This window comes from Bufo gargarizans, chromosome 6 (assembly GCF_014858855.1).
Source record: "Bufo gargarizans isolate SCDJY-AF-19 chromosome 6, ASM1485885v1, whole genome shotgun sequence".
In the NCBI taxonomy this organism is placed as follows: domain Eukaryota; kingdom Metazoa; phylum Chordata; class Amphibia; order Anura; family Bufonidae; genus Bufo; species Bufo gargarizans.
The window spans coordinates 48,665,434-48,689,917 of record NC_058085.1 but is presented as its reverse complement, the minus strand read 5'-3'; the positions used below and the strand labels follow the sequence as shown (position 1 = coordinate 48,689,917).

Below are 24,484 nucleotides of genomic sequence, written 5' to 3'. Positions count from 1 at the left end.
GATCGGGCCCAAAAGCAGCTGCTTCCCCTATAGCTACGCCCCTGCTGAACGCTATTATCGTATCCATAGACTATAGTGGGCCTCATATGGGAGTGTGGTTAGTAGAGCAGACATGAGTACAGACTTAAGAAGTCCGGTCAACCCAGTTGGCAACCAAACATGAAACGGGCCAAGACTAATTGTAGTTTTTACAGAGGAGCTCAAGTGCTGAAATTGAAGTGTTTGTTTGCTTTAGGCAACCCTTTCCTACGTGTCCCATTACATCATAAAACGTTGAAGGAGAAGACCGCCAAGAGCTGTACCAAGTGTTGTAATTCTAAAGAGGCTCCCTTCTCTTCTAGTAATAGCTTAGAACAAGCGATTGGGTCATGGAAGATATAGAGAAGTAATAATATAAAAGATGGTGTTCAACCTGGACAGGTCCTTTTAAATTGATGGGCTGTCTTTTAGGCTATCAATATCAGATTAGTGGGTGCCAATTTTGACTGAAGAAGCCACGCCTTTCCTGTAAGTACCATGTTTACCAAGCGCAGTACCATACCTCAATGGGAATGAGCTGCCTTGAGCTGTAATACTGGGCACAGTACATAACAGGGCTTGGTAAACCACAAAGGGGATGGAGGACTGTCTGGAGCACCAAGGCCCCTTTAATCTGCAGATCTACAGTGGTCAGACTCCCACCAATCTTGATGGTGGCCATCAATTTTGTTGTCATGATGTCATGAAACGCAAACAGAATGGTCAAAAAAAGCCCTAGTTATCCAATGATGACAGCAACACAAGGCTAACAAGGAGACTCCAACAATGCCCGGCAAAATGCTCAATTATTGAATGAAATAGACATAGGGTTGGTTGATATTTGACTATAGGTCAACCACCTCGTTAGACTGCTCTTAAAATCTTAACTAAATTGCTATTTGGGAATGGGAAACTTGCTACTATCTGAAATATTCAGTAAAAACCAACTCCATTCCTCCACCACAACCACAGTAAATATATTGGTAGATCTCTGTGCTTGACGGGGAGTCCCACCTTGAGAAGGTCTCCCCTCCTTACCTCATCCTGCCTGAATGGAGATATGGAAAAGACATAGCTTGCCGTGCTTTACTGTTTTTCATAACTTTCATTCACTTGTATGGGAACTGCTGAAACGGCATATACCATACATGGGAATATCTGTTTAACGTTGGAAAATGGTAGCAAGAGGTACCAAATTAACACTCTTACAACTAAACCCCTTTGCCCCACATGGCTAGACCCATGGTCAATAGGAAACCTAAGTCTTCTTCAGCTACTTCCCTTTAAGGTGGATTGGAAAATCAATTTTTAAATACTCTATTAGGGGAATCTAAGTTTAAAGAGGTTGTGTCACCAGGATCAACCCTATTAAACCAGACATACTGCCTGGTAGGGCTCATCATGATGATTAAAACTTTTACTATACCGTTCTTTTGTCTCTATGCCAAACAGCTGCATAGATATCTGCATTTTTATTCATACCACAAATTACAGTTGATTGCTGAAGGTCTCAGCAGTGTTTGCTTATCGTCAGGGGACCCTCCTAACAAAACAAATAATTAAAACATTGTCCAAACTGGGCAACCCCTTTAAAGTGTAGTAGGTGTCCCTGCAGTCTAGGACGTTTTCCCTTGTCACTTCAGGGTGTAGATGGCTTCCCGAGCACATACAAACATATTTTATTTTTGTGGGGAAAAAAACAAATAATTATGGCACGGACACGTTGTCTAATCTCCTTAGAGATTTCTCAGCAGTTTTTTCTTTTTTTCTCGTAAGTCGATTATCCAGCTTGCCTTCCCTGTATTATGTGAATATTATGCATGTAAAATAAGACTGATCGGAGCCTCAGAGACAGTCATTAACATGACCATTCTGTTCCTGCTGTCTAGTCTGAGTGTGAGAGATGAGCTTTGGAGCAAGGAGAGGAGCATCAGTCAACGCAGGGGTGACCTCGGGGAGAGCACCCTTGGTTTAGCCTGAGATCCCATTTCAATTTCTGGTTCATTTAGTTGCATTTTATGTAGCTGTGCTGCCAAAGGGACGCTAAGTCCTTGACTTTGGCACAGTCCAGCATCTCTCCTCCCATGGTAAACAACTACTCAAACACGGAAAGGAAAAAATATGCCGCGAACGGTTTCCTCTCTGGATGTAATTTTAACCTTTCTTTTCAGTCTACGTTATTGTGCTATCTTTCCAGTGCTTCATGCATTTAGCTCCAGATCTTGTATATCTCTATTGGTCCTTCTGTAATTACCATTTTTTTCTCCTCTACTGCTCCAATTTTCTTTCCAGAGAACCTAAAAGTTTGGATTTCCAGGGAAATGTTTGGATATTCAAATGGTGACTCTAGCATGTTGCTTCCCTGAAAGTTGGTAGAACATCCAAATACTACACTGAAAAATCAATCTGCCCGAGCTTTGGTTAGCATTTAAGTGCATGTGAGAAGATGCCAAGGATTGGTGTCCTATATTCTTGTCTCAAACCAAGTTTGTTAGGGTTTTTCTAAGAGGTCCCTATTTTCTTGGTGCTTTGTGCATGAACTGTGTAGTCTTTCTCTCGAAAGCAATAAAGATTCTCCCTTTAGTTTATTTTTTAGGGCACGAAGTAGTGTCCTGATGGCAACCATAATCAGTCCAATTGGTTCCTATGGGGGCTGCTTTTTCTAGTACCTGGCCACTCAGATCAGAACTGTAGGCTAGCTTTTCCTTCTCTTGGGTCAAAATTTCAATTTGCTGCTCTTGCGCTGTGTTACAAAGCAGATGTGGATCTGCTGTGTCACATTTGGCTTGGGGCAACTCCTACGAGTGTTATCAAAGGATCTAGACTTCTCTGCAGGGGAACCACCAGACCACTTACCTCTTGGATATCTGTTCAAGTGACCGCTGACATCCTGGGAGTCAAGAGACACCGATGCGAGCACCAACTGACCTGACAAAATCGTAGTCAAGGACAGGCTGAGGTGAGAGCTATGGCTACTTTCACACTCGCGTTTTGTGCGGATCCGTCATTGACAGATCCATTCAGGTAATACAACCGTCTGCATCCGTTCAGAACGGATCCGTTTGTATTATCTTTAACATAGCCAAGTCGGATCCGTCTTGAACACCATTGAAAGTCAATGGGGGACAGATCCGTTTTCTATTGTCAGTGATCGGATCCGTTTGGCTCAGTTTCATCAAACGGACACCAAAACGCTGCAAAACGGAATGGAGACTGAACTGATGCCAACTGATGCATTCTGAGCGGATCCTTTTCCATTCAGAGTGCATTAGAATGCAAACTGATCCGTTTTGGACCGTTTGTGAGAGCCCAGAGGGGATCTCGCAAACTAAAAGCCAAAACGCGAGTGTGAAAGTAGACTTAGTTTGTGCAATCTGATAAACAGGCCAAGGACCAATAACATAAGACAATGTATGTAAGTACCCTTGCAAGAACCCAGGGCATATGACCCAGTAGCCCCCTCCCTAGCTACACCCTTGCCCAGACGATCCATTCCCTTCTATTCATATTTCCCTATTAGTCACAGTGAGTGACTGCTTAGCCGCCTCCTCTATGAATCTAGGCCTGTAAATTGTGGAACTTGATCTAATATCAGTGAACTGATGTCCTTATTGTTCTTATTTAGTCTACACCATATTTTTATATATATATATATATATATATATATATACAGTACAGACCAAAAGTTTGGACACACCTTCTCATTCAAAGAGTTTTTCTTTATTTTCATGACTATGAAGGCATCAAAACTATGAATTAACACATGTTGAATTATATACATAACAAACAAGTGTGAAACAACTGCAAATATGTCATATTCTATGTTGTTCAAAGTAGCCACCTTTTGCTTTGATTACTGCGTTGCACACTCTTGGCATTCTCTTGATGAGCTTCCAGAGGTAGTCCCCTGAAATGGTCTTCCAACAGTCTTGAAGGAGTTCCCAGAGATGCTTAGCACTTGTTGGCCCTTTTGCCTTCACTCTGCGGTCCAGCTCACCCCAAACCATCTCGATTGGGTTCAGGTCCGGTGACTGTGGAGGCCAGGTCATCTGGCGCAACACCCCATCACTCCTTCATGGTCAAACAGCCCTTACTTTCAAAGTTTTCCCAATTTTTCGGCTCACTGACTGACCTTAATTTCTTAAAGTAATGATGGCCACTCGTTTTTCTTTACTTAGCTGCTTTTTTCTTGCCATAATACAAGTAGGACTATCAGCTGTTTATCCACCTGACTTCTACTCAACGCAACTGATGGTCCCAACCCCATTTATAAGGCAAGAAATCCCACTTATTAAACCTGACAGGGCACACCTGTGAAGTGAAAACCATTTCAGGGGACTACCTCTTGAAGCTCATCAAGAGAATGCCAAGAGTTCGCAAAGCAGTAATCAAAGCAAAAGGTGGCTACTTTGAAGAACCTAGAATATGACATATTTTCAGTTGTTTCACACTTGTTTGATAAGTATATAATTCCACATGTGTTAATTCATAGTTTTGATGCCTTCAGTGTGAATCTACAATTTTCATAGTCATGAAAATAAAGAAAACTCTTTGAATAAGAAGGTGTTTCCAAACTTTTGGTCTGTACTGTATATAATCTTAAAAAAATTTAAAGAAATGCTGGAAAGTGTAGTTCAATGGTGACATGTGACGTCTTATGCCCATTAATCGGCTTCTGTTCATATTTGGTGGATTCACCTGGTGGTCTCTATTGACCCACTGAAAAATAGGGTCCATCTTTGGTTTCTATTGTTTTGATGGGAAGGATAGCACTGCATATTGTGCTATTCTGTAGACCAGTTCACATGTGACGTGGATCTTGCCATAAATGGAGTTACACTCAGATGTTTCTTGCCTTTGCACTAGTTCAGACTAGGATACTAATGTATAGCTCCAAAGTAATATTGGACATGGGGCACACCAGCTTAATATCCAGCAAATATCGAGGGGTTGAGGTGTGAGGAATAAGAGCAGATCCATATTCTTGCTATTCGAAACAAAGTGCCATCATGCTCCTTATGGCTTCACTCAATCATCATGCTGGTAATAATGACTCATTGGAAGAAAATTTGCTTCTCAACCCCATCAGTCTGATGAAGTCTGATAGAATTGATTCTACCCATCTGCCAATATCAGCCGCAGGTGGTGAAGACAACCCTGTCCTTATGCCTTGTTAGGATGTCATAGAAGGGTTCGCCCAATGCTGATTAGACTACATGGACAGCCAGATATCTCATAAGCCATCATGGCTAGGCTTCCCTGGCAAAATCAGCTGTCTGCCGGTGGTTCCAAGAGCAGATCATCATGGTGATCTCTGTAAAGTAGAGCACCCCTTTCCTGCAAAAAAAAAAAAGGCTGATGGCAAGGTTTAAGGTCCCTTTTTAAAAGGGTACTCCGATGATTAATGTAAAAAATGAAAATCAGACATTCTATAGTACATGACAACCCAGTTCTACCAAAGCTAGAACCAGCCCTGTACCTTGTATGGATCCAGAGATCTCTCCATTCATTGCTCTAATTGTTCTGATAGATTCTCTTCAGGCTGGCACCTCAGGGGGCGTGTCATTTGTCAGGGCGTGTGACCTTTCTGCTACAGATTTCTCCCCATCACAGCTCAGGGGGTGTGTCCTTATCAGGGTATGGTATGTTTCCTTCCTTCTTGTAACTGTCCCAGCTTCTAGCAGAAGATAGGACTGGTGGCAGTCGTATGATGGAACTGAGCAAGTGTGACCACCTCAACAAGGTGGACAGAAAACTAAGGAAAATTTACAAACAGCTGGTGGCGCTATATAGATAGACAGCCTTATTAAATAATTCAGTGGCTATACTAAAGTTATCAGATCCAAGTGCTGGTTTGAAAAATGTTGAAAATTATTATTATGATTATTATTATTATTATTATTATTACATTTCACGGAAAGCCCCTTTAAGGGATGTGTTTTTTAAAAACGAGAAACAGCTGAACCTTCCATTTCCATTCAGTGCTGCTTGTAAATGAGCCGTGACAATCAGATTTACGTGTGACAGGTGAATGTTTTTGCTGGGAGTCTGATATTAGATGATGATGTGCTATCTGCTGCTGTTGTAACACGCCGGCGCTTGTCTGCCTTCTATATCACGTACTGTATGGACTGCGAAAAATGTTACCAAGACGAGAAACAAATACACAGAGGACGTGGAGGATTTTAATCATCTTCCAGTCAAAAGGAGGAAAAAACATCTGTACTTAGTGGTAATCCCTGAAAATACAAATTAGCGCACCGATAAACTATCACGTATGTCACTCTGTTAACCCTATAACGAACATGGTAACCTGGAAGGAGGTTTTATGGTATACACTGCAGTTGCACTCTGGGAGTACTGCAAACGGAAGGGCCAGTTGCCTCAGACCTCCACCATGGCCTTAAAGGGCATCTGTCAGCAGTTTTGCACCTATGACACTGGCTGACCTGTTACATGTGCACTTGGCAGCTGAAGGCATCTGTGTTGGTCCCATGTTCATATGTGCCCGCATTGCCGAGAAAAATGAACTTTTAATATATGCAAATGAGCCTCTAGGAGCAACGGGGGCGTTGCAGTTACACCTAGAGGCAACTGCCGCGCCCTTCCACAGGGCCAGGCGTGATTACATTTACATAATGTATCTATAGGGCCCTGTTCATTTGATGGATGCCAAAAATGTCCTACGGGCTGTTGCGTACACCTTTTTGTTTTATAGATTAACACAGTCTGCTGCGCTTTTCCATATAGAAGTATACAGTAAAAAACGTATACCATGTTGGCGTATTTAAAAAAATAATAATTTTACATGGAGCTTATGTATGCACCTAAACATTGACATACGTCATAGGTAGAGATGAGCAGACCATTTCTAAACAAATCAAATTTGCTATGAATGTCCCAAAAAGTTTCCAACTACTGAATTTTTGGGGATTCTTCCTGCACAAATACCAAGTTCAGAAGCCATTTTTTTTTTTTTTTTTATAATCTTCACCCTCCATATCCCTTCTTCCCAGGAAAATAGCAGAAGCCGTGCTGACAAGTGATTTTCGTCTGGTCCTCCTTACCATCAGTGCTAATGCCCGGGAAGCCTATTTATTTAAAAAACAGCATGACGTTAGACTTTATCTAACTTCCAGAGGGGTTCAGTAGCATCCCATTCTAAAAAAAGAAAGCAAATTCCGCAATCTCTGCACACTCTAGTAGGCCATACCTAAATATATTATTTACCTCAATTTCTTTAGCTCAGTAAGGGTTAAAATTTTAGCAGTTATCCCCCCCCCAAGGCCAGTTTTCTGTTCCCATCCATCAAACCAGCTGTTACATCAGGTATCATCCTTTTAAAGCCAAGTATCCAGCGTACAGGACAAGTGTCATCACTACATGGCAGGCTTTGCCTCCAGGGAAGGAAGGTCAGTCTGCTGTTGTAAAGGCAGGGACGTGAGCCTCGTTGGAGAGTAGAGTTTTGTTTTTGTTGTTAGCGACAAGGATCTTGGTTTACGATAATGCTGAAGTGATGAGTGTTACATGTCCCTCCGAGACGGCAATGATGTTTGTAATAGCAAATCCAGATAATAAATTATCATCGGGGCTAACACAGTTACAAGGCCCTCGTGTCTAATCACTTTTACTGCGCAAGACCGTTTTTTCAAAACGAAGGTAAATAGACCTGGTAGACCTCACTTCAAGGAACGTTAACAGGACAACCTGTTTTCTTGTTGTTTTTGGGTTATACAAGATTATTTAGTGATTGGGACCCCTTTGTTATTCATTACTTCTGCATCGTGTTGTCGGAGAAATGTTCCTCAAGACGTTGGTTCCTCCAGAAAGAGCAGCTGGTGGCCAGGTCTCCTGTAAATCCTGGTACCTGCAAAAATAAGTCCTGAGTAGACAAGTCCTTTTAGGGGCACCTTGATTCATTTTTTGCTTGAGGCTTAAACTAAATATGCCACCCAAAAAAAGAGAAGAAGCCTAAAGCTTCCAGTTACTCTCCACCCTGTTGCCTCCATTTTTCCAAAGTTGGTTGAAAACTGCAAGCTGTGATGTTGGCCATAAAGGAGCACTCTAGGCAAAACTGTATTGTGCCAACTGCAGGGCCTATGGCGGCGAGCCATGAGAGGGCTGTAACTATAGAGGGTGTAGGGAGAACACATGAAACCAGGCCCGAGTGCCTGAAGGAGCCCAAATGGCACATGTGTAGATTTTGCATTGGGGCCAGTGAGGCTTATGTCAATTGAGTTGTCAAGCCTAGGAGCTGACAACCCCAGTGGTCGTAAACTATGCCCTATTAAAAACAAATAAACACCTGTCTGCAGTCCTGTCGTGCCAGCTCCACATCTGCTTGAATGGTACATCACTACTAGTGACTTGCTAGGGAAGTGCTGTTCAAGCAGATGTGACTGATGACACCATTGATTAGCTGCGGTGGTCACGGGACCAAACCATCTCCTGGACCTGTGAGGAGAGTGGCGTGGGTGCACAGGTGATTTATTTATTTATTTTCTTCTTTTTTTTTTTTTAAATGGAGCACAGTTTAGGACTGGAGCAGCGACTGCATATGCCGTTATACTTCTGGGTAGTGGCGCTTGCACAGTCAGTGCTCCACCAGCAGAGCATTTATTGCATTTTACACCTTTACTTGCCCTTCAGCTTGTTTTAACCAGTTGAAGTCCAGAACGTTTTTTCCCCTCTTAGGGTCCCATGCACATGCCTGTATTTTTCTAACGCTTCTAATCCACTTTCTTTTTGTGGAACCAGTCACTTCAATGGGGCCACAAAAAAACGCTTGTGCTGTCCGCATCTCTATACCTGTTCCATAGGGCTGCAAAAGAGCTAGAAAGTGTCCTATTATGTCTAGTGTGGACAAGGATAGGACATTTCTATAGAAGTGTAAAAAAAAAAAAATGGTGGCATGCACACGGCCGGGATCTCTGTTTTGCGGATCTGCGGTTTGTGGAACGCAAAAAAGGATATGGTCGTGTGATGCGACCTTAACGACCAGGCTCATTTTTATACTTTTCTTTATTACAGAAATCGCTCTGTTATTCCAATGATTTTTTGCCCTTTTGCTATGATAAATGGGGCTTTATTTTTAGGTCATTATTTTATGTCATTTTATATTAGTATTCGCATTTTTTGCTGATTATCAGGGGGAAATGTGAAACAAATAAACTCGATGGAGAGTTCAGCTGTCTGTTTTCTGTGCAGCTGCAGAGTCTATAGAAATGTTTAGTAACGTCTCTGCGGAGTTATAGGCAGACCTGCCCGCGGTCTGGTCACTTTCTTGGCTATGAGTTAGGGCGGGTTCACATCAGCGTTATGTATTCCGTTATGGCTTTCTGTTATAACATGGTTATAACGGAAAGCAACGGAATCCATAAAACGGAAGCTTTTAAGAGGCATATCATTTTGATCCTTCATAATACAAGTCTATGGGCAGCAGAACTGATCCATTATGCAGGAGCCCAGTCCTGCATAACGGAAACCAGGACGGATCCGTTCTGCTGCCCATAGACTTGTATTATGGCGGATTGCAAAACGGAAGCCTCTAAAAGGTATTCCGTTTTGCTTTCCGTCATAATAGAAGTCTATGGGAATCATAATGGATCCGTCTGGTTCCCGGTTTGCAGAACAGACCAAAAAAGTCCTGTCGACAGGACTTTGTTTTCCGTCTTGCATAACGGGAATCGACGGATCCGTTTTGATTCCCATAGACTTCTATTATGACAGATCAAAACGGAATGCCTCTTAAAGGCTTCCGTTTTGACTCCAGTCTTATGGATTCCGTTATTTTCCATTATAACGGAAAGCCATAACGGAATACATAACGCTGATGTGAACCCACCCTTAGTAGTCAAGCTCTGGACTGTTTGGTCCCAGATCACATTTTGCATTTAACAGGCATGTGTCGGGGAAGAGGCACAGAGTAAGACGGCTTCTCACTGGAAGAACTACTAGGTAGAAAAATGGGCCCCATAAGAATTAATATGGCCGACAGTAGTTTAAAAAGTCTCACAATTAGGGCTGAAACGATTAATCGAAGTTATCGATAATATTCGATAACGGGATTCGTTGTCGACGAATCCCGTTATCGAATAATCGTCCGATTCGTCACTATGCTGGCGGTCAGGCACTATGCCTGCGGTTCCTTGAATTTTGAACTTTAAATCATGGCATCTTTATTTCCTTACAATGAAGTTCCAGTAACAGGCAGAGCGGGCAGCGGCGTAACGTCACTTACTCACGTGACGCGCCTGCTTCATTCATAAAGTGGGCGGAGCAGGCGCGTCACATGAGTGAGGTTACGCCGCTGCCCGCTCTGCCTGTTACCGGAGCTTCATTGTAAGGTAATAAAGATGCCCTGATTTAAAGTTCAAGTAAAAGTTACTGCCAGAATAGTCTACTGCTGTGGGCGGTGGGGCCGGGCTGTTATGGGGAGGGGGGTCTGTGCACTGCTATGTGGAGGGGGATCTGTGAATGGCACTGCTATGGGAGGGGGATCTGTGGATGGCACTGCTATGGGAGGGGAAAATGTGGATGAAACTGCTATGGGAGGGGGATCTGTGGATGGCACTGCTATGGGAGGGGGATCTGTGGATGGCACTGCTATGGGAGGGGGATCTGTGGATGGCACTGCTATGGGAGGGGGATCTGTGGATGGCACTGCTATGGGAGGGGGATCTGTGGATGGCACTGCTATGGGAGGGGGATCTGTGGATGGCACTGCTATGGGAGGGGGATCTGTGGATGGCACTGCTATGGGAGGGGGATCTGTGGATGGCACTGCTATGGGAGGGGGATCTGTGGATGGCACTGCTATGGGAGGGGGATCTGTGGATGGCACTGCTATGGGAGGGGGATCTGTGGATGGCACTGCTATGGGAGGGGGATCTGTGCACTGCTATGGGAGGGGGATCTGTGCACTGTTATGGGAGGGGGATCTGTGCACTGTTATGGAAGGGGGATCTGTGGATGGCACTGCTATGGGAGGAGGATCTGTGCACTGTAATGGGAGGGGGATCTGTGCACTGTAATGGGAGGGGGATCTGTGCACTGTAATGGGAGGGGGATCTGTGCACTGTAATGGGAGGGGGATCTGTGCACTGTAATGGGAGGGGGATCTGTGCACTGTAATGGGAGGGGGATCTGTGCACTGTAATGGGAGGGGGATCTGTGCACTGTAATGGGAGGGGGATCTGTGCACTGTAATGGGAGGGGGATCTGTGCACTGTAATGGGAGGGGGATCTGTGCACGGTTATGGGAGGGGGATCTGTGCACGGTTATTGGAGGGGGATCTGTGCACGGTTATGGGAGGGGGATCTGTGCACGGTTATGGGAGGGGGATCTGTGCACGGTTATGGGAGGGGGATCTGTGCACGGTTATGGGAGGGGGATCTGTGCACGGTTATGGGAGGGGGATCTGTGCACTGTTATGGGAGGGGGATCTGTGCACTGTTATGGGAGGGGGATCTGTGCACTGTTATGGGAGGGGGATCTGTGCACTGTTATGGGAGGGGGATCTGTGCACTGTTATGGGAGGGGGATCTGTGCACTGTTATGGGAGGGGGATCTGTGCACTGTTATGGGAGGGGGATCTGTGCACTGTTATGGGAGGGGGATCTGTGCACTGTTATGGGAGGGGGATCTGTGCACTGTTATGGGAGGGGGATCTGTGCACTGTTATGGGAGGGGGATCTGTGCACTGTTATGGGAGGGGGATCTGTGCACTGTTATGGGAGGGGGATCTGTGCACTGTTATGGGAGGGGGATCTGTGCACTGCTATGGGGAGGGGGATCTGTGGATGGCACTGTTGTTGGGGAGATATGTGGATGACACATATAGCATAAGATGCTATATAGTGTCATCCACAGATCCCCCTCCCCATAGCAGTGCACAGATCCCCCTCCCCATAGCAGTGCACAGATCCCCTCCCCATAGCAGTGCACAGATGCCCCTCCCCATAGCAGTGCACAGATGCCCCTCCCCATAGCAGTGCACAGATGCCCCTCCCCATAGCAGTGCACAGATCCCCCTCCCCATAACAGTGCCATCCACAGATCCCCCTCCCCATAGCAGTGCACAGATCCCCTTCCCCATAGCAGTGCACAGATCCCCCTCCCCATAGCAGTGCACAGATCCCCCTCCCCATAACAGTGTACAGATCCCCCCTCCCCATAGGTGCCATCCACAGATTCCCCCCACCCATAAAAGTGCCATCCACAGATTCCCCCATAACAGTGCCATCCACAGATTCCCCCCATAACAGTGCCATCCACAGATTCCCCCCATAACAGTGCCATCCACAGATTCCCCCCATAACAGTGCCATCCACAGATTCCCCCCATAACAGTGCCATCCACAGATTCCCCCCATAACAGTGCCATCCACAGATTCCCCCCATAACAGTGCCATCCACAGATTCCCCCCATAACAGTGCCATCCACAGATTCCCCCCATAACAGTGCCATCCACAGATTCCCCCCATAACAGTGCCATCCACAGATTCCCCCCATAACAGTGCCATCCACAGATTCCCCCCATAACAGTGCCATCCACAGATTCCCCCCATAACAGTGCCATCCACAGATTCCCCCCATAACAGTGCCATCCACAGATTCCCCCCATAACAGTGCCATCCACAGATTCCCCCCATAACAGTGCCATCCACAGATTCCCCCATAACAGTGCCATCCACAGATTCCCCCCATAACAGTGCCATCCACAGATTCCCCCATAACAGTGCCATCCACAGATTCCCCCCCATAACAGTGCCATCCACAGATTCCCCCCCATAACAGTGCCATCCACAGATTCCCCCCATAACAGTGCCATCCACAGATTCCCCCCATAACAGTGCCATCCACAGATTCCCCCCATAACAGTGCCATCCACACATCCCCTCCATAATAGCGCTTTCCACAGACCCCCCCCCCCCCCCCCATAACAGCGCCATCCACAATTTTTTTAATATGGCCTTTGAACATAAATTTTCAAGTAAAATCATATAAACCCCATGAACATGGGACCAACACAGACGCCTTCAGCTGTTTTTGTCATTTTGGTGTTTTTTCCCAATTAATCGATGAAATTATCAACAACCAATCAATTATTCAAATAATCGTTAGCTGCAGCCCTAGTCACAAACACCCAGCTTGCAACTTTCTAATGCCACTTTTCTGGCACACGGGAGATGATAAATCTCCCCCATGCTAACTCACCCGCAATATTCTAGCTGTGTAATTTTGTTTTATCCCTGCTCAGTTGCATTCATACATTTTGCACTATGGGCAGCTGTGTCACGTGGTCCGCATCCTCCTTGTTCCCCTGTATGGCCCTCCATGTATACAGTACTGCTGAGATATATTTGTCTAATGGACTGGGAGAGCAGTTATATTAAGTGAGTACATACAGCGACCGGCTGCAGAGCTATAGACTCACACTGCCTGTCTATACTATCTTTGTGCACTTTGTGCAGAATCTCCAGTGTAATTCTGCGAGGTGTAGCTTCACACTGCTTCCCCTACCACCTGCTTGTAAACGCCTGACAGGGGCAAACCTATCACAAGCAGAAGGCAGGGGAGACAGGCTGAAGCTGCAGCACATAGGAATACACTTAGACTCTGCGATCTGAGTTAGGCCTCATGCACACGACCTTGTGCCGGCCTTGCCTGTGCTGCGGACTGCAAATTGAGGTCCGGAATGCACAATTCACTTGAATGGGTCCGTGATCCGCATCTGACGGTCTGCACCAAAAAAAAAGTAGTGCATGCACTACTTTTTTGCGGTGCAGAGGCATGGACAGAAAACGGACGGAAATACTCCATAGTGCTTTTGTCGGCTTCCGATTCATGCCCCCGCGTTGTATCTCCTGGATTGCGGATCCATTCAAGAGAATGGGTCGGCATCCGTGATGCTGTGAGACTCTTTCACCTCTGTCTCTACAAAAGCCAATAGCATGATGGGGTATGTAGTCTGCATTAGGAAAATCATATTATAGGGGAAGAAGGAGCAAATATAGCAGCACTTAAACTGGTATGTGCAAGACCTTTTACATTATTCTTTAGTACTATTCTATGCTGCACCATATAGCTGGAGTGCTTCTTTAACTTTAATTAAAATCTGAAGACAATACTGCTAAATCTGGAAGAACTTCAGATGGAGGCTACTGAACAGCATCATCCACCTGTAATGGTTAATGTAGGATAAAAAGATTATGAATACCGCACTGTACAGACCTAGACAAATGTAATACAATCTATTGACAGTGACAAGACACTTGTCACCTTAAGTGGGTGTATCTTCTAAGACATGAGGGTAACAATTTACATTGCCAGGACTTAGCAGTCACTTGACATGTCTACAGCAGAAGAATGACTGGGACTTCAATCTGTGCAATTCAGGAAATGCCCAGAAGAATGAGGATGCAGAGAGAAACAATGAGGTCACCCCAACGATACTGAAAACTGGTGAAAACTGGTGACAGATCATGGGAAGAGGCTTTTATAAAAAACATTTTATAATGAGCTAGAGCTCAATACTCCCACGCTCAGCCACAAACCCATTAAAGGGGCTGCTGCCACAAAAAATAATCTAAAATGTTCAAACCAGCACCTGGATCTGAATAGTTTAGTCATTGCTTGTAATAAAAAAAAATTGCTTATTCAATAAAATGAATTTGTATAGCGCCACCTGCTGCTTACTCTTTTCCTTATTTCTCTGTCCACCAAACTGAGGTAGTCACACACACTCAGTTTAAATCTTCAACTGCCACCAGCCAGATCTTCTGTTAGAAGCTGTGGTGGCATTTACAGGGAAAGAGCTACAGCAGAAAGGAGACAAACCCTGAGAAAGGACATGCCCCCTGAGCTGCCAAACTGAAATAAATCGAGCAGAACAATTGGAGCAATGAATGACGAGATCTCTGAATTTACATGAGGTACAGGGCTGGTTCTAGCTTTCTTAAAAAGATTTTAATTTTCTTACATCAGTCATGGCATGACCCCTTCAAGGTCTACTACCAGTTGGAAGCCACACAGATTGGCTTGTCCCACACATCGGTCATTGGGTCAATGGATCGTACAGCACCTATTGAAGAGTTGTTATTTAGAAACCTACTGCTTCTAAGTCATATGACATAGTGAGTGGTAGTAGTAGTATGACTTTTTGTTCTTTTGGTCTCAGGGGCTACTGTTTCTCATTAAAGAGACCCAGTGGTATATGGAGGCTTTTTGTTCCAGCAGTGCTCCATGGGGAGAAAAGTATGCAAGCTAGCTCATGCCAAGCCTGAGACGCCCATCTGTAGATAGCACGGTTTTTAGGATTCTTGTCCTTCATCAAAAAAAGGGCAGGTTGATTTGCACACTTTTTTTTTTTTTCCCATGGACCATTGCCTGAAAAATAAGTCCCTGGGCACTCTTCAATGATTACCAGAACCCGTTTTGAGCTGCATCTAAGGCATCTTATACAGTCAACCAGTACCTTGTCCCGCACATGTCTAGTTCACATGTTAAATGGTTCATAAAGGTTCAGTCTTATGGCTAAGATCAAGTGTAGTATCTGTTCTTATCTGGTCCTGGTGATGTAGTCCGGGCCACCAGGATGTGGAAAAGAGAAAAACACGGTTGACCCAAGGGTGTACGCATTTGCCCATTAGTGCCATATTGTAGGTGACCAAGGGGCTCCGGATCAAAGCCATGGGCTGAGATGTTTGAAAGCCTGAGGTGCAGAAGTGCCCCAGGAGTGGTGACCCTGGTGTGCCTGAACTCACTGGGGGTGGGATCCCACTGGGTGATGGCACATTTTGAGAGCACTCACCTCTCTTTGCCCGTCTTTTGCGGCCTGACATAAAGAGGGTTGCAACGTCCCAACGTCCTACCCCCTCCCCCCCATGTGGTCTAGTTGTGTGTGTGTGTGGCCATCTGGTGTCTCACTCCCCTGCAAACCCCTTGGCATCTCCCTCCGAGGAGAGGCGAGATCTTGACTATGGCTCTTGGCCAACACCTGAGTGAAAGCCAGAGCAGGACTGACGCTTCTTTGGCTAATAGGGACTGGGATTGGTTTATGGCGGGGGCCCTTCTCTTATGGAGAGGGCCTGCAATAGACCGCAACCTAGTGCACATTTTTTTTGTGTGGCACGCTGCACGATTTTGTTGCATGGGTGTAATTGGTGTAGAAAGCACATACCTCGGGCTATAAAAGAAAAAAAAAGGTTCATAAGCATGAAGGTTCCCTAGTAAGTAATGACTAGAGATGAGCGAATTTCATATTTTGAAATTTGTTCACACTTCGTTTGGTGGTAAAAGCAGAATTGCGTTATGGATTCCGTTACCACAGACTATAACGCAATTCTATGACTGAATGCATAACTGAATGACTTTAGAGGCATTCCGTTATTCATTCCGTCATAATAGAAGTCTATGGGCTGCAAAACGGATCCGTCCTGTTTACGTTATGCAGGAGAGTTAGCAATCATTGATCATACATTTGGAACCTGCATAGAAACCAAGAGTAAATATTCTCCTCTATTGGGAACCAAGACAACAAACATAACTCGTCCAGCATTTTATGGGTTTTATGGGTGTGTTAAACCAAAATTGCTCCCTGAACAGATGGAGGAACTATACAAAATGCTACTTCTAGGAATACGATGAAGACCGCTGTACAGATGTTGTACAAAGACACACATCATTTCAAAGGACGTAACTCAAAATTGCCCTTAATCTTTAGTAATTTATAGTTCACGGCCTCCTGAGAGGTAGAGCGTGGGTTGGGGGCACTTCTGAGCATAAACCCCTTTAATTATGAGCTTGTTAGATGCAGTGTGTAATACTATGGAGGTGGTCCAGCCCTCTCTAGAGAGGAGCATTACTCACTGCGAAAAGCCATACCTGGGAAGTGACTCAGGATGCTCCCAGGGCTAAGCTTGCGGCACCTGTCCCAGACAGGGCCGGCTATTAACAGATTACTACTTACAGGGTGTTTGTGGAAATAAGGAATTAGACAGACAGCTGGGAAGGAAACCAGCCTCGGCCTTGTTTTCATGTACACAAAGCAGAGAAGCCAGAGGTACAAGGTCACTGCTACCTCTTCTCCCCCTCTCATCGGGTCTGACACATCTGGATATACCGTAGAACACTTGCTGCACATTACTTTCAGACACTTATGTCTGAATGTCTGGTTGCCACGAAGATCTAGACGAAAATAAATGCTACATGGAACATCATCCACATAGTTTCATATCTCTGCCCGGTTTTGGAATTTCTGCAAATTGGCCTGCGTCTACATCACCAGCTAGTGCTCAAGTGCACGAATTTCAAGACTCCTACCAACCTCTCATGACAAGAAGTCTTAAGTTTCTTGTATGTTTACCTATACCATGTCAAAACCATTCCGTGTATGCCCGAAACCCAACCTGAAGCCTAAATGGTATTTAGAAAAGTCATACATCTGCAAAACATAACAGGGGTTCATCAACTGGGATTGCAATAGAACAGCTTAGGTCCAGTTGTACAGTTGCTTAAAGGGGTTGTCCACTCCTTTTATTTTTGATTACCTTTCCTCAGGATATCTGATCAAGATGGGTTTGGCATCACCGCCAATCAACTGTTTTAGAGTAGCTCAAGAGCCTGAAATACACAGGTCCATCCATTGTGTAGTGGACAGAGATTGTAACTGCTGTGGGAGAAAAGCTGCATTAACCATCGCCATCCACGGCACAATGAACGGAGCCGTGTGGTTCCGGCGCCAACTTTCTGTGCCGGAGATACTGTGAAACAACTGATTGCCATGGGTGCAGGGAGTAAGACCTCCACCGATTAGATATTGATGGTCTATCCTAAGGGGTAGCCCATAAATAATAAAGGAGTGGACAGCCCCTCTCCGGTTTGTGAGATCTGGAGAACTCCAATGAGTAATTGTAGGATAAGTATACTTAGGACGGAGCTGATGCAGATTTTACTTGTGGATTTGTGCAGGTAAAACTTCTATTTTACTACAGTTCCAGGCAGGTGGATGCGAGTTTAGAAATTTTGAGAGTGGTAACTGATCTAGAAAATGTTCTGTGGATATCGGCCTGCAATGCTGGTTAGTCTACAACCTGTCAATGAACATTTGCTCCATGATAGGCCGATGTCAGCTGGGTTCGTTTTTTCGGTAATGGAGTGATGCAGGCTGCACCGAATTAGAGAGGCTGGATTGGTCGCAGGAGCATGGACGGGTAAGTACAGGACACCAGTACTGAAAGCCTTGAGTAAAGAGGGAAGACTATTACATCGTAGAAGGCATTGCCCTTGGACAATCTAGGTGATTGTAGGGGATCTTTTGAGAACACCTGAAAATTATATAGTTCTCAGTGGAGAAAGTGTGGACCTCGAATCTAACATAAAAATACGGAATTGAGCACAGGTTAAAATCCTTTCGGCTTTCTTTAACCTACACAAGTGTTCACATCTCATAAGTCGTGGGAGCTCGCATTCATATACTTGATTTTATTGAGATTAATGGCTCCATAATGTTTCTGGGGAAGGGGGGGGGGGGGGGGGGCTCGGACGTATATAATAGTCATTACTGTTCCTATGTAAACACCTTTACCTCCCCCCTCTCCCTTCCCTGTTCAAGATCAATACAGACAATGTCAAGGCTTGGCCACTTTCCCCTCTTCAGTCAAGTGTCAAATGAGGAAACCTGTTATGTCAACAAACTGGGCGTATGGGGTCCATAACCTGTTATACTGGGTGGGTTGGAATAAAAATAAAAAATCCAAGACCAGCTCCAGGTGAAGTAGTTAGAGTCCCAATGGGTCCCCGTTTATTCCATTCTTGGCTTGTTAAGTATAGACCATGTTACCCAGATCATAGTCCCCCTTCCCCAACTCTAGCAGACCGTCGCATTTTTCATGGTCCTAATGCCCAAACCCTGCCTATCCTGAAAAAATAATCTAGTCGAGTGAATGTTGAGCCTAGAAAAATAAAATTTAACAGAAACCTAGATGTTATGAACTCCTCTTCTTCCACCATAACCCATCATCTCCTGGAGGATCTCTGATGTTCCACACATAAAAAAAAATAAAAAATTTACAAATTTGACAATAAATAGGCAAAAATGCAATTACAATAACACAACGGTAACATAAAATACTAGTAAAAAACCCCAAAGAATACAGTGATGCCAACTTGGAGAAGTCCATGTAGCCTTGGATGAAACATGTTGGGGTGTTTTTCTTATTACCAGGGCCAGGTTTCTCAGCAGAATTGGTTCTCTGTCATTTTCTCTGCCTTCTAATATTGAAAGCCCTAGCGTGAAGTAGTAGTAGCTTTTTTAATAGTAGATAACCTAAAAGAATCCAGTTCTCATACATACTGTAAGTGGTGCCGGCTTGGAGAAGTCCCAGCAGCCTTGGATGAAACATTTTGGGGTGTTTTTCTTATTATTCGGGCCACGTTTCTCAGCAGAGTTGGTCTTCAGTCATCCTCTTTGCCTTCTAATATTGATGGGTCTTTGAATTTCTTTGTGAGTCTTCATATTGAAGATGGCTATTTTATGTTAGATTATTACAGGGTACGTTTTAGAGATTTGTTATTTTCTCTCAGTGGATTGTAGTTGTTTCTTTATCTGATACAAAATCCTAAGATATGTGGATAAGAAAAATGTAAAGTCTACTACATTGCAATGTGTTTCCGTTATGGTGGAATCTAGGTTGCTATATACCGTCCCTTTAACCGTACACACTTCAAGTACAATCTTCAGCCAAGTGTCCCGGTTTCCTGGCAACCTGTAGGAAGCACTTTTAATTTTCTTGTTTACTTGGGATTATTTTCCTTTTGTGTGAGCTGTCAGGTTGAGGGCTGGCCTCTTGTTTTTCTAAATAACGTTGGTAGGATGAGCGGGCTTCATTCCAGACGCTTAGGTCCTGATGCCTTGTGGTGGCCCTTAACTGGCCTCTTTAGAAAAATATATGAAATAATCCAGCGTCCCATATCAGGCTGTGTGCATTAATCCTTAAAAGGATCGCTGTCATCTGTTGTATGGGAGGCGTTAATTATTTTACACATAGGATTCACAGCTGAGGGCAGACATCTGTAGTGTGAAACGTCTGCGAAACAAGTGGTGCATCAGAAATTGAGAAAAGGAGGTGAAACGTGTGTCTTGTTGAAGGCACATCATCACCTTCTATGCAGCTTTTCTCATGTATTTAGGAACGTGATTCCCTTTCACATACGTACGATGTTAAACAAATTCAATTCAATTTTTCACTTTGAAGCACTTCAGTCATTACATGGTCTTGTGAACACAGCCGTAGTAAAGATCTGTAATATGGGGCCCAATGGCTCTGGGCCCATACTGTACCACCATGTATCTCCCAGACGATTAAATTCCATTTCATGCCGTAGTATGGGGGTATTCTATAAACCATGCTTCCAAGGGAGAGTAAAGTGCCTTTCGTATTCTCACAGAGGCACCATATAGCAGCACATATGGGACACCAATGGTCTTGGTAATCATAGAATGGACATCTACAAATACCTTTCTGCTGCCATGTAACCGTCCCTAGCTGTGTAGACCTGTGTGGGAAAGGGAAAAAATGCACAGTTAACACACTCGACATGGAGATAATGGTGACTAGTTGGTAGTCATACTGTCTACAAGGAGCACCTGTTTTTCATAAGTGATGCCCATATGTTTGTCGGCAATGCTGACTACTAGTGTTAACATATTGTACAGTGACCAATATTACTAGATTAAACATTTGCGGGGGTGGATTTATTACAACTACATTTTTGGAAATGCCTGAGGATTCCTTAGAATTCTAGGCCACCATTACAAGAGCAGACCAATTTTGTTTTATGGTGGCCTCCACTTTTAGCCTGGAGTATCAATATGACCTACAGCACATGGACATGACACTGACAAACCTCTCTTTTGTTTCCTCCCAGGGTAGACGTTTGACATCCAACACGGGCACCAGTCTGGTAACATCAACCCCTTTGTGGTCTACGAGAAGACTGAAGATTGTTGTACGTGAAACCCAATGTGCACAAGTATATGGAACATTTCACGCTGGAAAATTTGAGAGTGATGCAAGTAATATGTAGTATTGGAAATCGCTACTGCACGATTGAGTATGAAATCTGTTCTTGACATTTACAATGGATGATGGTCTGGAGGTCTACCACTACAGAATGGATTTACACAAACAAAAGAAAATACTGTGTGGTTTTTATTCATTACCGGCCCACAGAGACTTATTATCCAGAATAAATTAAACTTTTAAGGTCCTTACTATACAAGAAGACCCAAAGAAATTGAAAGAGCTCTTGCTGAAATTACTACAAGATCTACATGTCCTCCTATATTCTGTATCGTAAATTCAAGCTTCAGTGCTTAATTCCTCATTTACGAACATCAATTGCTCTGATTTAAAGATCTGATTAAATACTAAAAAAATTCAAAAATATTTGTAATCGTTCACTTATTACTCTGCAAACAAGAAAGGAATCCAATAACTTAAACAGTACAGATCACTTCATTTCCAGCCGCATGTGATTCATACATGCACTATGTCATGGATGAAACCAAGCATTTAGTAGCTGGTTGGGAAGTATCATGCCTTATGAAGGGCATAATCTTGGCTATGCCAAGCAGTAGTAACGCCGCACACAGTGCATTCAGCTACTAAGGTACCGTATAAAAAATAATGTGTTTTAACTAAAAACTTCACTGTTTCATGCTCCCCATTGATTGTGGTTAAATGGCTAACCAAAGTCAATATTATCATTGGCTCATCTAACATTAGGCGCGTCGTTTGTGGAAGTCTCCAGTTAGAGGTGAGATATTCTAATGAGGTAGCTGGGTGGAGACTAAAAGTTTGAAGGAAAAAAAAATCCAATCGACAACATAAATTTTTTTGTGCCTGTAGAGTTACCACATTTCCAGCAAATGGCTTCTATTTTTCCCGCGGTCAAGTGATAACTTAGATCTGCCATGCATTAGACAAAAATCACTGGACATGAAGAAAATATTTATGGATGTAGGACATTATCACGGCTAGTGGTTTTCTTCAACTTCTCCTATGGTTACCAAAATTGTACATAGACGACTATGGGCCGACGCTAGATGGGCAGGTTCAATTGGCCTCATCCTTATCCATGGGCAGTGTGAAAGTTCTATAGTTACTTCCACTATACCAACAAATGTAAAAGATAAAAAAAAACACGATACAAACCCAATGGCGTCTTCATTCACTATATTGAACAAGCCAGGAGTAAGGAAGTTAAGGGTCAAAAGGACCATCTCTCCTTAAAAGGTTAGGAAGAAGCATAACTAACTAAGCACCAGGGCCACCTGCTACCAGGATGGCATGAACTAGCATCCCTGTAGGCCTCATTTTTACTTTATTGGGCTACCATTCATGCACTTGCTCTTGTAGGCCACTTTTACGTGTGAAAACAGTTTTTGCAGTCTTTATGAAGTAACAGTTCTTGAAATGTTAGAAGAACATTGTCAGAGAACTGTACCTCAACCGGTTTGGGCATGACCAATTATATGGAAACCATCTAGTGAGATACACAAGACACTGGAGAGGTTTCCTTATCCTTGACTTGCAAAGATCGTTAATCGTCAGTCAGTTGCCCACCATGCAGGAGAAGGCAATGACATAATTGGTGCACAGTTCCTTTTTGGAAGGGAATGGGTTAATGGAGGTGGTGTCAGGGGGAGGGGTAATGGAACATTCCTTGCGGTAAAGACATGGCTCCAGAGAGCATTTGGAATATGTTATTCTTGGATTGTAGTGCCCAAAATTCTGAGTTTTATGAGGATCCTAAAACTCTTAAGTGCCCAAATAGGTCAGTGTTGATTCAGTTTCTTCTTTCTACCATAATATTTGTATTATGCATATGAACAGAAAGTCGACTTTTGGGCGAACACAAGTGATGGATTAATCTGGGCTACCCCATTTCTGCTGGGACGTTATACCACGCATCCCACGCAATATCATGTGCGACAACCACTACAAGACTTGAGACTACCTGGGCATTCCTGAATTAATGAGTAGATATGAAGCCTACTTAATATTGAAGCAAAACATGCCTTGGATTCCCGGTTGGATTATGTGATGGTGAGAATATCTCAACACTTTGTGCAAAACAAAAGTTGGTTAATACAACATATCTACCATATATATATCAGGGTTTATTTATGATGACCACTGCAGACAACATAAAAAGAAAACTACTTGAGTTTCAGTGCAAGTTTGTAGAATGGGTCCAAATGCGGGCATCTACTCTATAAGATTGTATAACCAATGGGTAGCTTGGTAGTTAAAAGGGTTATCCCATAAAACATACTATGCAAGGAATAGGCATTTTGAAGAGTAACTAAACCTTTATATTCACATTCAGTGCTCATTACTGTTTACTTTAAGGGCTTCTCCATCTTGAACAATCTCTACTTGTTAGAATCATCTCTTGACAATATGCTGATCCCAAAGTGTCCCCAGATCAGCCGTAATATGCAAAAGAACCTAGCAGTGAATGTCCCCTGCAGCGCCACACCAGACAAATTAAAAGGAACCTCTCACATTTGAAAATAGTATCCAATGTGCAAGCAAGGGGGAGCTGAGCAGGTGTATAGTTTTGTCGGAAAAGATTCATTAAACCTTTTACTGCCTTAGTCATTCTCGGCTTGGGAGTCCAGTAGGCAGTCCTTACGAGTGATTGACAGAGATAGCTGTGATAGTACTGCCCACTGGACTCCCAAATCAAGAATGGGGTCCTTAAGTCCCTAGAATGAATGGATAAGCTGTGCCTGTTTGTCCACCATTCATGGGCCTCCATTCCCATGATGGGTGAGACCCCCGACAATCAGACAGTTATGAACTATCCTGTTTATAGGTGATAATTGATATTGGAACAACCCCACCTGTAAAAACATATTTCCGTAATCAAAAATAATATTTGTAGCATGCTCTACAATGCTCTCTTCTGCTTCTTTATGGCTTTGTGGTCATCAGCTTTTTCTGTATGCAATAAGCACATGTGTCAGCAAGGGTACAGAAAGAAGCAAGATGGGGCCCGGCCTTTGCTTAATGAGCATCTGTCAGCAGTTTTGTACCTATGACATTGGCTGACCTGTTACATGTGTGCTTGGTAGCTGAAGACATCTGTGTTGGTCCTATGTTCATATGTGCCCGCATTGCTGAGAAAAATGAACTTTAATATATGCAAATGAGCCTCTAGGAGCAATGGGGGTGTTGTCATTACACTTAGAGGCTCAGTTTTCTCTGCAACTTCAGCATCCTCTACACTTTGACATGGCCAGGCAGTGTAACTGTCATCACGCCTGATCCTGTCAAACAAAGTGGAGAGGGCACACCAGTTGTAGAGAGAGCAGAGCCTCTGGGAGTAACGGCAACGCCCCCGTTGCTCCTAGAGGCTCATTTGCATATATTAAAACATTTTTCTCAGCAA

At 43.9% G+C, this 24,484-nt stretch overlaps 1 long non-coding RNA gene across 1 annotated transcript in view; it reads left to right on the top strand.

The window, feature by feature from the left end:
- LOC122941284 overlaps positions 1–21,463 on the top strand; it is a 112,682-nt gene extending 91,219 nt beyond the window's left edge. Inside the window, exon 3 of the long non-coding RNA XR_006390435.1 lies at positions 20,951–21,463. This is a non-coding gene — a long non-coding RNA (uncharacterized LOC122941284). The remainder of the gene's footprint in view (positions 1–20,950) is intronic.
- The last annotated feature ends 3,021 nt before the right edge of the window (positions 21,464–24,484 follow it).